We start from the raw sequence: 13,462 nt of genomic DNA on the forward strand, positions 1-13,462 counted from the left end.
TTGTGGTTATTCCTTATCTTTTGATAATGAGTCCTGTGTTGTAAAGGATAAGAAAACAAGTGAAATTGTTGCTGAAGCTCTCATGGGTAGAAATAGGATGTTTTCCTTGGATTTAGCAAAAAAGGTAGGCAAAGCCTTCACTGTGAAAGGTGATGACACTACAAGGTTGTGGCATTTGAGGTACGGGCATTTAAATATGCAGAGTCTAAAGTTCTTAGGTAATAAGAATTTAGTAGATGGATTACCTAGGTTAGGTGATCTGTCATTTTGTGAGAGTTGCACTCAAGGAAAACAGTGTAGAGGATCATTCCCAAATGAGAGTTTATGGAGAGCAAAGGAGTGTCTGAATCTGTTACATGCTGACTTGTGTGGGCCAATGAATACTGAGTCATTAGGTGGGAGTAAGTATTTTTTACTCATCACAGATGATCATAGCAGAATGAGTTGGGTTTATTTCCAACGAACCAAGAGTGAATCATTTGGGAATTTCAAAAAATTTAAGGCAATGGTTGAAAATCAGAGTGGAAAAAGAATAAAAATTCTAAGGACAGATAGAGGAGGAGAGTTTGTCTCACAAGAGTTTAATGAATTTTGTGAGAATCATGGGATCAAGAGAGAACTTACAAAGACACCCTATTCATTCACGAAAGCGAGAATGGGGTGGCAGAGAGGAAAAATAGAACCGTGATGGAAATGGCCAGGAGTATGTTATGGTTCAAAGGGTTGCCTAATGATTTTTGGTGTGAAGCAGTTGCAACAGCAGTGTATTTGTTAAACATTTCTCCTACAAGAGCTGTGGCAAATAAGACTCCATATGAAATATGGAGAGGAGTAAGGCCTACTGTCAGTCATTTAAAAGTTTTTGGTTGTGTTGCATATTCCCTGCTTAATTTGAGAACCAAGTTAGATGAAAAATCTACTAAGTGCATTTTTATTGGTTATGCAACTCAATCAAAAGCATATAGACTTTATGATCCAGTCAATGCCAAGGTCATTATTAGCAGAAATGTGGTGTTTGATGAAGAAAGTAAGTGGGACTGGGAAAAGAAGTCTGAAGATAAGGAAATTCATAGAGTTTTCACATTTGAAAACTCTGATGAAAAAGTTCAGGAAGAAAATGTTGAGAACACTCCTCCGACTACTCCACCAGGTCATGGAGGTTTACCACCTGAATACTCTGATTCAGAAGAAGATACTGGTCCAAGAGGTAAAAGATCCCTGGTAGATATCTATAACACCTGTGGTTTTGCATTATTAGTCACAGAACCATCAACCTTTGCTGAAGCGCAAAGTCAGACTGAGTGGCAGTCTGCAATGCAGGAAGAAATCAAGTGCATTCAGAAGAATGAGACTTGGGAATTAGTTGATCCTCCAACTCAGAAGAATGTTATTGGTCTGAAATGGGTTTTCAGGACCAAGTATAATACAGATGGGTCCATACAGAAGCATAAGGCACGGCTAGTTGCAAAGGGGTATGCACAGCTTGAGGGAATTGACTATGGTGAGACATTCTCACCTGTTGCAAGATTTGAGACAGTGAGAGTTATACTTGCATTGGCGGCCCAATTCAGTCTTCCTGTATTTCAGTTTGATGTTAAATCTGCATTTCTGAATGGTGAGTTGCAGGAGGAGGTATATGTTGAGCAACCTCAAGGGTTTGTCAAAGAAGAAGAAGCGAAAAAGGTGTACAAGTTGAAGAAGGCATTGTATGGGCTAAAACAGGCTCCAAGGGCCTGGTATAGCAGAATTGATCACTTCTTTGCAAAGGATGGCTTTGAAAGAAGTGAAAATGAGCCAACCTTGTACATCAAAAGGCATGGAGAACTGGGTTTTCTAGTAGTGTGCCTTTATGTTGATGATATCATATACTTCATTCATCTCAAAGCAACTACTAGAAAGCTTCAAAAATCAATGATGGAGGAATTTGAAATGACTGACTTGGGTTTCTGCAAAGTATTTTCTTGGATTGGAAGTAAAGCAAAGGAAAAATGGAATATTTCTAAGTCAAAGGAAGTATGCTCAAGATTTGTTGAAGAAGTTCAACATGAATGAGTCTGATATTGCAATCACACCAATGAACACCAATGAGAAGCTGCAAAGAAATGATGGAACACCAGGTGCAGATGAGAAGCTTTACAGGAGTCTTGTGGGTGGTTTGAATTACCTTACTCACACTAGACCAGACATAGCTTCTTTGTGTTAGTGTGGTGTCAAGGTACCTGCATAGCCCAACAAAGCAACATTTAGGTCTTTGCAAAGAGAGTTTTGAAATATGTGGCAGGCACGCAGTGGAGTATGGAATCGGTATACAAAGTCTGAAAAATTCAAGCTTGTGGGGTATCTGAGATAGTGACTGGGCAGGCTCCATAGATGATGAAAGAGCACGTCCGGGTCTGTGTTTAGTCTTGGTCAGTGCTGTCACTTGGAGTTCAAAGAAGCAAGAGACAGTGGCTCTGTCTTCCTCTGAGGCGAGAATATGTTGCAGCAGGAGCAGCGGGCAGGAAGACAGCGTATGGTTAAGGAAATTGTTAGCTGATCTGGGGTATGAGCAGAAGGAGGCAACTGAATTATGGTGTGATAATAAGTCCACCATAGCAATGACAAAGAATCCTGCATTTCATGCCAGGACAAAGCATATTGAGGTCCAACATCATTTTATTAGGAAACTTGTGAATGATGGAAAAGTTGAACTGAAGTTCTGTGGAACAAATGCTCAAAATGCTGACCTATTCACAAAAGGATTGTCTCATGCTAAGCATCAGTTCTTCGTAGAAAGGGTTGGAGTCAGAGTGTCTGAATCAAGGGGTGGTGTTGAAATATGATTCACACACTCAGCAAACTTGGTCAGACTTAGTTGCTATCTTTCAGGAGTGTCAGTTAGTTTGTTCAGTTTATTTTGGTGTAAGTGTTGATCATGTCCTATTCTTTAGGCATGATTCCTTAATCATGTTTAGTGGAGTCAGTTAGAGGAAGTAGGAGTTAGTTGCTTTGGTTTAAGTCTGCTATTTAAGTTGTTGTAGTTCTCAGTTTTTATTCATTCAATAAAAATCACAAAAATCTTCCTCTAAAAATATTCTTCTCCAAATTGTTTGTTACATTGACAACAGTTAATATTGCTTGAAATGGAATTGGTATTGAATACTTCTTGCAGGTTGTGGTGTTTGTCATAGATAGGTCTTTATAGTCTTTGACGAGTATATGTTCACTGCTTAATAGCCTTTGTGTTCCTGACTTGATGGGTTTATATCCAAGTTGGGGCATGACCTCGTTACTTATTTTGAGGGTAAGTGGTCAGCTTAAGTACTAGCCAACCCTTTGGTGGACTCCTTAGGGTACTCACTCTGTTTTAAAAAAATTGTGGGTCTTGGGTGCGGTGGTGTGTATCCGCATGTCTAGGTCTGCGCAGATTTAGGACTAGGGTTGTGTTGTGTCTTGGCCATGTTTTGATAGAACCTCTGAGCCAAGATACCGGTTCGATTACCTTCCTACCTCGTGGTATAGACTCGAGTTACAGAGTGACTATTGACGGTGCTAAGAACTTATGCCTGTCTTTGATATATTGCCCTTTCTTGTATGGTGATTTTATGAATTGTAATAGGTGAGATGCAAGCCGGTTACAATTGATAAAGTTTGGATTACTGCTTGTTATATGCTTCACATGATAGTTTAATTTGGTCAGTTTAGTGTTCATATGTTAGAATACTCGATAGTTAATTGATTTATGATGTTGTTTACATGTTACATTACATGTTACATTAAATATGACATTTCGTGGCTGGGAGGACTCGAAGTTACTCCCCACTGAATTGTGGCTTTCGTGTTTGTATAAAATGCGATTGACAGGTTGTTGATGATTAAATGTTGTACACGGACGAGCTAGTGAGCAAAAGAACCTTGGACTTAGTTTGGTTATATTTTGTAGTAAACCTTTAAACATTTGGTTATGTTTATATTTTGAAGGGACATATGTCTCCCTCTTTTACTTTGGTTTGTATCACTTTATTCTCACGACTTAGTATTGTTATGTAAATTAGTTTGTTAGTATTTGCAGGTTTTGGCACTCTTCATTTGGAAATGTTTGTGAATGGTTTAGAAAAGTTTTTAAAATTACAGGTTTTTATCTAGTTGAACCAATTACAAACATATCTTGTCAGTTTTTCTGTAGAATTTACGTGTTTATTTAACGCTAAAAATGAGGGTGTCATAGTTGGTATCAGAGCTTGTTGCTCCCGACGCACGTTTGTGCACCCCACTTAAAATCACTTGACCTTTAAATAATAAACTTGAGAGATGGGTTGGATGGGTAGATTTAGGATTTTATGTGGTAGCCTGTTTGTGATTGCTAATTGTTAGGTACTAATTAAATTTTCTCTTTTGCAAGATGGCTCCACCAAGGAGAGTTGATGATGCTATTTTACAAGCTCTTACTCTTATTCTCCAAAACCAACAAAATCAGCAGAATCAACAAGCTTCTCCTCCTCCCCCGCCTCTTGAGGGTACTCCAGGCACCTATACTTGGGTGGCTAATCAATTAACCCGAAACAACACTCCCACTTATGGTGGAGAAATTGATCCAGTTGCTCTTGCGGGGTGGTTTCGAGAGTTAGAGAAAAGCTTTTCGTTGTATGATGTCCAGAAGGAACATAAGGTGAAGCTGGCATCTCACTTCCTAGTACGAGAAGCTGATCGATGGTGGTCTATATTTGGGCCCTCTTGTTTCATCCGAACCGGTTTTTTGACGGGAACGTTTCAAGGAATTAGTGGAGGCCCGATTCTATCCGCAAGAACTTAAACAGCAGAAGTTGAAGGAATTCATGGAATTAAAGCAAGGAAGCCTTCCTATTCAGGCCTTCCCTGATAAATACAACGATTTGGCTCATTATGCTACTAGATTGGTGAAGGATGACAATGAAAAAGCTTTCTTTTATCTTAAAAAGCTCTCTCCTAAAATCAAAAGCATGGTCCGACGGGACTCCACCAGCTTTGTTTCAATTTACAATGATGCTTTATGGGCTGAGAATTCACTGAAAGACATTGAAAATGAAGCTCGTGCAACCAGTTCCAGTCTTGGCAAGAGGCCTTTATATCCATCTTCTAGGCCCTATACTCCTTCACCCAGGTTCACCTCTTCTCCCTCTTACCCAAACAAGAGGAGATTTGATCCTACTGTGCAAGTTAACCGGGGTGGTCAATCTTCAGCTCTTAACAACAATAAAGGTGCTAAAGACCGAGTGTGCTATAACTGCAAGAAACCAGCACATCCTGGTAAATGCTTCGTTGATCCTATCATATGCTTTTCTTGCAACAAACCGGGTCACAAGGCTAATGTTTGCCCGGAGAAGAAGGTGACGGCTTCTACTACTCCTGCTGCCCCAGAGAGGCCGAAAGGCCGGATTTTTGTCATGAGCCGAGCAGAAGCTGAGGCACACCCTGATATCATTACTGGTATATTTTCTATTTTTGATGTTCCTTGTTTGGTACTATTTGATACGGGTGCCTCTTTATCTTTTATTTCAATGAAACTCTCCGATAAGTTATCACTTGAATCATCACATGAAGAAAGCACATCTATATCCTTACCCTCGAGTGATGTCTTCTCCTGTTCTAAAATCTATCCGAAAGATCCTATTTCTATTGCGCGATCTATATTTCCAGCAAATCTTTTCCGATTTCCGCTTGAAGAATTTGATGTCATTTTGGGCATGGATTGGTTACATACTTATCATGCTCGATTTGAATGTCGGGACCAGAAAATAATTCTTACAAGCCCTTCAGGTCACCGTGTGTCTTATCAAGTGGTTAAAAGACAAACCGGTGCTAAATTAATTTCTGCTATGAAGTTTGTCAGTGCGATGAAAAAGGGTCATCAAGCCTTCTTGTGTATGGTGACTACTTCAGATTCTTCCTCTCTGCCTTCTAAAGAGAACGTTCCCGTGGTATGTGAATTTCCGGATTTTTTTCCTGATGAGCTACCGGGAATTCCTCCTGAAAGGGAAGTTGAATTTACTATTGATCTTATTCCTGGTACCGGCCCTATTGCTAAAGCTCCTTATAGGCTGGCACCGTCTAAAATGAAAGAGTCAAGACTCATTTGGATGATTTGATTGCCAAAGGTTTTATCCGACCTAGCTCTTCACCTTGGGGTGCTCCTGTTCTCTTTGTAAGGAAGAAGGATGGATCTATGCGGTTATGCATAGATTATCGTGAACTTAACCGGGTTACTATCAAGAATAAATATCCTCTTCCTAGAATTGATGATCTTTTCGACCAACTCCGAGGTGCTTCCACTTTTTCTAAAATTGATCTTTGTTCGGGCTATCATCAAATTCCAGTCCGAGAAGCTGACATTCCTAAAACCGCCTTCAGTACGAGATATGGTCATTTCGAGTTTACAGTGATGCCATTCGGATTGATCAATGCTCCAGCAGTATTCATGGATTAGATGAACCGTACTTTCAGAGAACACCTTGACAAATGCGTTGTGGTGTTCATTGATGACATCTTGATCTATTCTAAATCTGAAGAAGAACATGCCAAACACCTTCGTGCTATTTTGAAGATTTTGCGCCGTGAAAAATGGTATGCTAAATTCTCTAAATGTGAATTCTGGTTATCTAAAGTGACCTTCCTTGGGCATGTTATTTCGAAAGAGGGCGTTATGGTAGATTCCGCCAAAATTGAAGCCGTTGTTAATTGGAAAAGTCCGACCAATGTTTCTGAAATCCGTAGTTTCCTTGGCTTGGCGGGTTATTATCGGCGGTTTGTGAAGGATTTTTCAAAGATTGCTAGGCTGATGACTCAGTTGCTGAAGAAAGAGTCTAAATTTGTGTGGTCTGAGGAGTGTGAAAATGCCTTCCAGGAATTGAAAAAGAGGTTGACTACCGCTCCGGTGTTGACCTTACCTGAAGAAGGAGTGGATTTTGATGTTTACTGTGATGCTTCTAAGCATGGTATAGGTTGTGTCTTGATGCAAAAAGGGAAAGTCATTGCTTATGCCTCTCGACAACTTAGAGTTCATGAAGTTAACTACCCGACTCATGATCTTGAATTAGCTGCGGTGGTGCATGCTTTGAAGATTTGGAGACACTACCTCATTGGAGTCCATTGCAACATCTACACCGACCACAAAAGCCTGAAATACCTCTTTACCCAAAAAGATCTGAACATGAGGCAAAGAAGATGGTTGGAATTGGTGAATGACTATGATGCCGATCTAATTTATCACGAAGGAAAAGCTAATGTGGTGGTCGATGCTCTTAGCAGAAAATCCTGTCATTCTTTGAATTCTTTTCGGGAATTACCTCCTGAACTTGCTTTAGAACTTCAAAAATTGGGAATAAGTCTTGTAAAAAGGGGCTCTAATCATCTTAATGCCATGTCAGCCGAACCTGACTTCTACCGTGCGATCCGTGCTTGCCTTCCCGATGATCCTACTTTCAAATCCATTCGAGCTAAAATTCAACTTGGGCAAGCTAAGGATTGTAAGATTGATGATGATGGGTACCTTCGTTATCAAGGTAGAATCTATGTTCCGGATGCAGCTAATTTGAGAAAAAGAATTCTTGATGAAGCAAATCTCTCTCCTTACTCCGTTCATCCGGGAGGTACCAAAATGTACAAAGACTTGAGATTACAATTCTGGTGGCCTAGGATGAAGATTGAAGTTGTGGAGTATGTCAGTAAATGCCTCACCTGCCAGAAAGTAAAGATAGAGCATCAAAAGCCCGGGGGTTTGCTTCAACCCTTGGATGTTCCTCTTTGGAAATGGGAGTCTATTTCCATGGATTTTGTGATGGCCTTACCCAGGACTTTCACTGGGAAGAATGCTGTTTGGGTGGTTGTGGACCGATTGACTAAATGTGCTCGGTTTATTCCTATCAAAGAGACCTGGAGTTTAGAAGTTCTAGCTCGTGTCTATGTGGATGAGGTAGTGCGCTATCATGGGGTTCCTAAAGATATAGTTTCAGATCGGGACCCTCGATTTTGTTCTCGTTTCTGGACTGCATTACAGGAGGCCTTGGGTAGTAAACTATTAATGAGCACTGCTTTTCACGCCGCTACTGATGGTCAAACCGAGAGAACAATTCAAACTTTAGAGGATCTTCTTCGTGCTTGTGCCTTAGATTTCCAAACTTCCTGGGAGAAATGTTTACCTCTGGTTGAGTTGTCTTACAACAACAGCTATCAAGCCTCCATTAAAATGGCACCATATGAAGCTTTGTACGGTAGAAAATGCCGTACTCCAGTCTGTTGGGATCAAACCCAAAATGTTCCAATGTTAGGACCTGATTTGGTGACCGAGTCCATTGAGCAAGTTAAAATCATTCGGGAGCGGATGAAGGCCGCTCAGGACCGTCAAAAATCATATGCTGATGTCCGTCGTCGACCACTTTCTTTTGAGGTTGATGACCAAGTATTCCTTAAAGTGTCACCTATGAAAGGGGTGAAACGGTTTGGCGTAAAAGGGAAGCTGAGCCCTAAATATATTGGACCTTTCCGGGTGATTGAAAAGATTGGTCCTGCTGCTTACCGTTTAGAATTGCCTCCAAATCTGAGCAAGGTTCACAATGTCTTCCATGTTTCTCAGTTGAGGAAGTACATTAGTGACCCTAGCCATATCATCCAAGAATAGATTCTTGAATGGGAGCCTAACTTGGCGGTTGAAGAAAGGCCAATTCGGATTCTTGAAAAAGCCAACAAGCAACTTAGGAGCAAAGTTGTACCTTTAGTCCGTGTTCTTTGGCGTTGTGGAAATGTCGAAGAGGAGACTTGGGAGACTGAAGCTTCTATGTTAGCTAAATATCCTGAATCATTCTCGTAAGTTATTCCTTTTTCTTACTCTGTTTTCGCGTTACTAAGCCGTATTTAATCATAATTAGTAAAGATATTATTCTTATTATAGAATTTTAAACTAAAATTTAAAAAAAAAAATGCTTTTATGATTTTTAATGGTCTTAACATTAATGAGTGTTAAATCTCGTTATTGGTGACGTCCCAATAATGGGTTTTCTCATTTATTGGTGCAGAAATATATTTTTTTTTATATCTTGATATGAATGTGGATGTTCTTGTCTGATCAACAAGAGTATCACCGTTTCATTGAAAAGATACCTATATTTTTCTTATGATTATATTATTAAGATGTTGTTTACTATAATTTCTCCTTCTAAGTTTCGAGGACGAAACTTTTTAAAAGGAGGGGTGATTGTAACACCCCGTAATTTCGGACCGTTATTATTTTGCGAAAGTAATTTATTAATCAAGTTGAATTTAATATTAATGTATTTGAAGTAATAATAATTCAACGAAATGTAATTCTATTATATTTTGAAGTAAATTATTTAATTTGATAGTTTCGAAATGTTTAAAATAGTTTAAACCATGTAAAAACCTTTTATATCGAAATAAGGGCATATCGGGAAAAATGGCAATTCTTTTGAAAATTGGGCAAACGATTTTGGAAATGGGTCATATGAGCACTCAATCTTCTTGTAAACTCGTGTTTAAGAATTTTGGCAATGTCGGAATTTGCGTTTGACAAACGGTTCTAATTATTGTCGAAACGATCCAAAACCGACTAATAAAATTTCGCCGAAAACCCGCTCCTCTCCCCTCCCTTCCACGGCACCCTCCTCTTCCTCCTTTCCTTTGTTTTTTTTTTCTTTTCCTACTTCATTATACTTGAACATTCTAAACTATTCTATCTAAAAACACCATTTTATATCAAAACCTAAGCTTTTCTAAGCTAATTTTCATCGTAATTTACTCGTTTCTACTCCAAATTTCATAAGGATTACATATTTGGAATCCTCTCTTCATTTCCAACATCCTAGTATGTATTAAATTCATTTGCCCTAAATTTATTTTGTCCACCATTTTTAGGGTTTTGATTATTAGTGCTTATAATTGTGTTTTTATTGTTTATTTAGGTGAAGATTTAGAAGACGAGTTTGGAGACTCGTATATAGTTGAAGATAGTGGCTAGATTGCATATTAGGGTTTGGTGTTCAAGGTGCTAATTGTTCATTTTGTTGCTAAAGGTAACATATTTCGAGTTACTCGACGAATTAATGTCACATTCTTTGTTTTTTGAGTATGATTTTGTGATTGTTATTTGAGTAGTTTATTTCACATGAAAATATGTGTTAAATTCATGTCTTTTGTATGTTTAAGTTCACATATTAGTATGGAAATGAAATGGGAATGATTAATTGATGCTTAAAACGATGTTAAATGAACAAAATCGGAGAAACGGGGGAAAGGGGTGGCGGCCAAACAGCCCGGCAGAGCCCGGCAGGCCCACGGCAGCCTTGGGGTTGGCCCGGGTCGGCCCGTTGCTTGTTTCGCGGTTTTTCATGCGTTGTTCGTCGTTTCGGGTTTATTAATGTTATATTTAGTATAAGTAACATATGGGTAATCTTTTGAAATGAATTATGTTAGTAGTAAATATAATGTTAATGGTAAAATTATGCTTATATTGGTAGTTTGCTCATGTTAGGATAGGTTATGATATGAAATTGTAATGAATAGGCTTAAAATGAATTTTATAGCGATAATTGCAATGTTGGATGGTTATGCCGAAAACTGAGCCCTTAGTCCCTTTGACTGAATCGATGTCAGTCAATTGTGTGATTGGTCAGCCGCGATTGAACCCGTACCTGTCGCAGGGCTGGGGTTGCGGGTAAAAATTCGGTTGGATGAAATTATTGTGAAAAATGGATATTTGGCCTTATTCTTGTTTTAGGCCATTAATTATGTTTTTAGTTCACATGTGTTGTTGGTTGAATTGAATGGTTTCTTATATTGTAGAAACGGCCTTAGATTCCCTGAAACCTTTAATATTGTTAATATTGCTTGAAATGGAATTGGTGTTGAATACTTCTTGCAGGTTGTGGTGTTTGTCATAGATAGGTCTTTATAGTCTTTGACGAGTATATGTTCACTGCTTAATAGCCTTTGTGTTCCTGACTTGGTGGGTTTATATCCAAGTTGGGGCATGACCTCGTTACTTATTTTGAGGGTAAGTGGTCAGCTTAAGTACTAGCCAACCCTTTGGTGGACTCCTTAGGGTACTCACTTTGTTTTAAAAAAATTGTGGGTCTTGGGTGCGGTGGTGTGTATCCGCATGTCTAGGTCTGCGCAGATTTAGGACTAGGGTTGTGTTGTGTCTTGGCCATGTTTTGATAGAACCTCTGAGCCAAGATACCGGTTCGATTACCTTCCCTACCTCGTGGTATAGACTCGAGTTACAGAGTGACTATTGACGGTGCTAAGAACTTATGCCTGTCTTTGATATATTGCCCTTTCTTGTATGGTGATTTTATGAATTGTAATAGGTGAGATGCAAGCCGGTTACAATTGATAAAGTTTGGATTACTGCTTGTTATATGCTTCACATGATAGTTTCATTTGGTCAGTTTAGTGTTCATATGTTAGAATACTCGATAGTTAATTTATTTATGATGTTTACATGTTACATTAAATATGACATTTCGTGGCTGGGAGGACTCGAAGTTACTCCCCACTGAATTGTGGCTTTCGTGTTTGTATAAAATGCGATTGACAGGTTGTTGATGATTAAATGGGGTACACGGACGAGCTAGTGAGCAAAAGAACCTTGGACTTAGTTTGGTTATATTTTGTAGTAAACCTTTAAACATTTGGTTGTGTTTATATTTTGAAGGGACATATGTCTCCCTCTTTTACTTTGGTTTGTATCACTTTATTCTCACGACTTAGTATTGTTATGTAAATTAGTTTGTTAGTATTTGCAGGTTTTGGCACTCTTCATTTGGAAATGTTTGTGAATGGTTTAGAAAAGTTTTTAAAATTACAGGTTTTTATCTAGTTGAACCACTTACAAACATATTCTGTCAGTTTTTCTGTAGAATTTACGTGTTTATTTAACGCTAAAAATGAGGGTGTCACATCAGAACACGGCACATAAACCGTGGGCTAACCCGCGCCTAAACAGGCTCTCCATTTCTCATTTTCAAAACCAGAGGGAGGCCCCTTATGTAACACCCCCATACTCCAAGTGCTATACCAGGACCACTCAGGTATGAAGACATTACCATCTCGGTTACCCGAGGCAATGATAATCAAATAAACAATGAAGAAACAATGTTTAAATATAAATACTTAGCGAAGAGTTACAATTCTCAAAACCAAACCAAATGTATAATACATGTCCTCAAACTGACTGTTCTAACTTAAATGTAAATAACTAATAGGCTACAGCGGAAGACTCCTATCATCATTTCGTGGCAATCCCAGCTATCCCAGTACTCATCTCAATACCTGCTCAATATCTGCTCACCATCCCCGAATGGATCACCGTAGGTTTACAAAACAACACCAGGGTCAGTACTAATCACACAATTCAATATATATTAACAATAAGATAAACAGACAGCTTAACTGTCACACACACACAATCACGCCAAATCCAATCATCTCAATCACCGATCGTCCTTGGACCTACCCGCGATGGGGGACCGCAACCGTACCCACCAAATCCCCGCTCCACATAGTGAGAGACAACCCTGTCCATTAATGTGCACATCCCTTCTGTGGCGGGTTCCACAGAAGGCGAAACTAGGACGTGAAGCCACTCCCGCAAGTGACCCCACTCAGCCGAGGCCACGCCTCGCGAGCCATAGAAAACGATCACAACCACAATCACAATACAATTACTATATCAAACAACCAAACACAACACATCAACTAATATCCCATTATGGGACTAATCCGAGTAGGAAATCCTGGTAAGCACACAATCGACGGTCTCTCTCTTTGAATCAAAAAGCTTCCTCTATGAAACCTCCTCCTATCATACGACATATAAATGCTACCGAATCATATACTATACAAAAACCCCCAAATCCCTTAATTAGGGTTTAACCAAAATAAAGGAAATACAATAAAAAGGGTACATAGATCTTACCCTCGACGCAAGGAACTCAACGGTATAACCAACGCTAAGAATTGACCTTCCAAACTCCGGGGATTGCTAATTATGCGATTAGGATGAAGAACTTGCTTGCTTTCTCTCTTAAACAGTAATTTAGGTTTTGCAAAAGTGATTTAGAATAATGACGATAAAGCTTATATACCTTAATCGCATAATTAACAAAACCCGAGAAAACTCCCCGTAAAACCGGACACTCGATCGAGTACCCGAGGTACTCGATCGAGTACCCCCTTACTCGATCGAGTACCCTAGTTACTCGATCGAGTACCCAACAGGTCAGAAACGTTTCTAAAACGCCACTTAACCTTACTCGACAGAGTAAGGCCTACTCGATAGAGTACCCCAAGACTTATAAATACGGAGTATTACAGTCTTCCCTCCTTAAAAGGAACTTCGTCCCCGAAGTTCAAACCACTACTAAACAAAGGTACTCCCATACATTCCCGACTCAACAACCAAAACAAAATTCAACATAAAACGTGTTACTAA

This window comes from Silene latifolia, chromosome Y (assembly GCF_048544455.1).
Source record: "Silene latifolia isolate original U9 population chromosome Y, ASM4854445v1, whole genome shotgun sequence".
Taxonomy (NCBI): Eukaryota; Viridiplantae; Streptophyta; class Magnoliopsida; order Caryophyllales; family Caryophyllaceae; genus Silene; species Silene latifolia.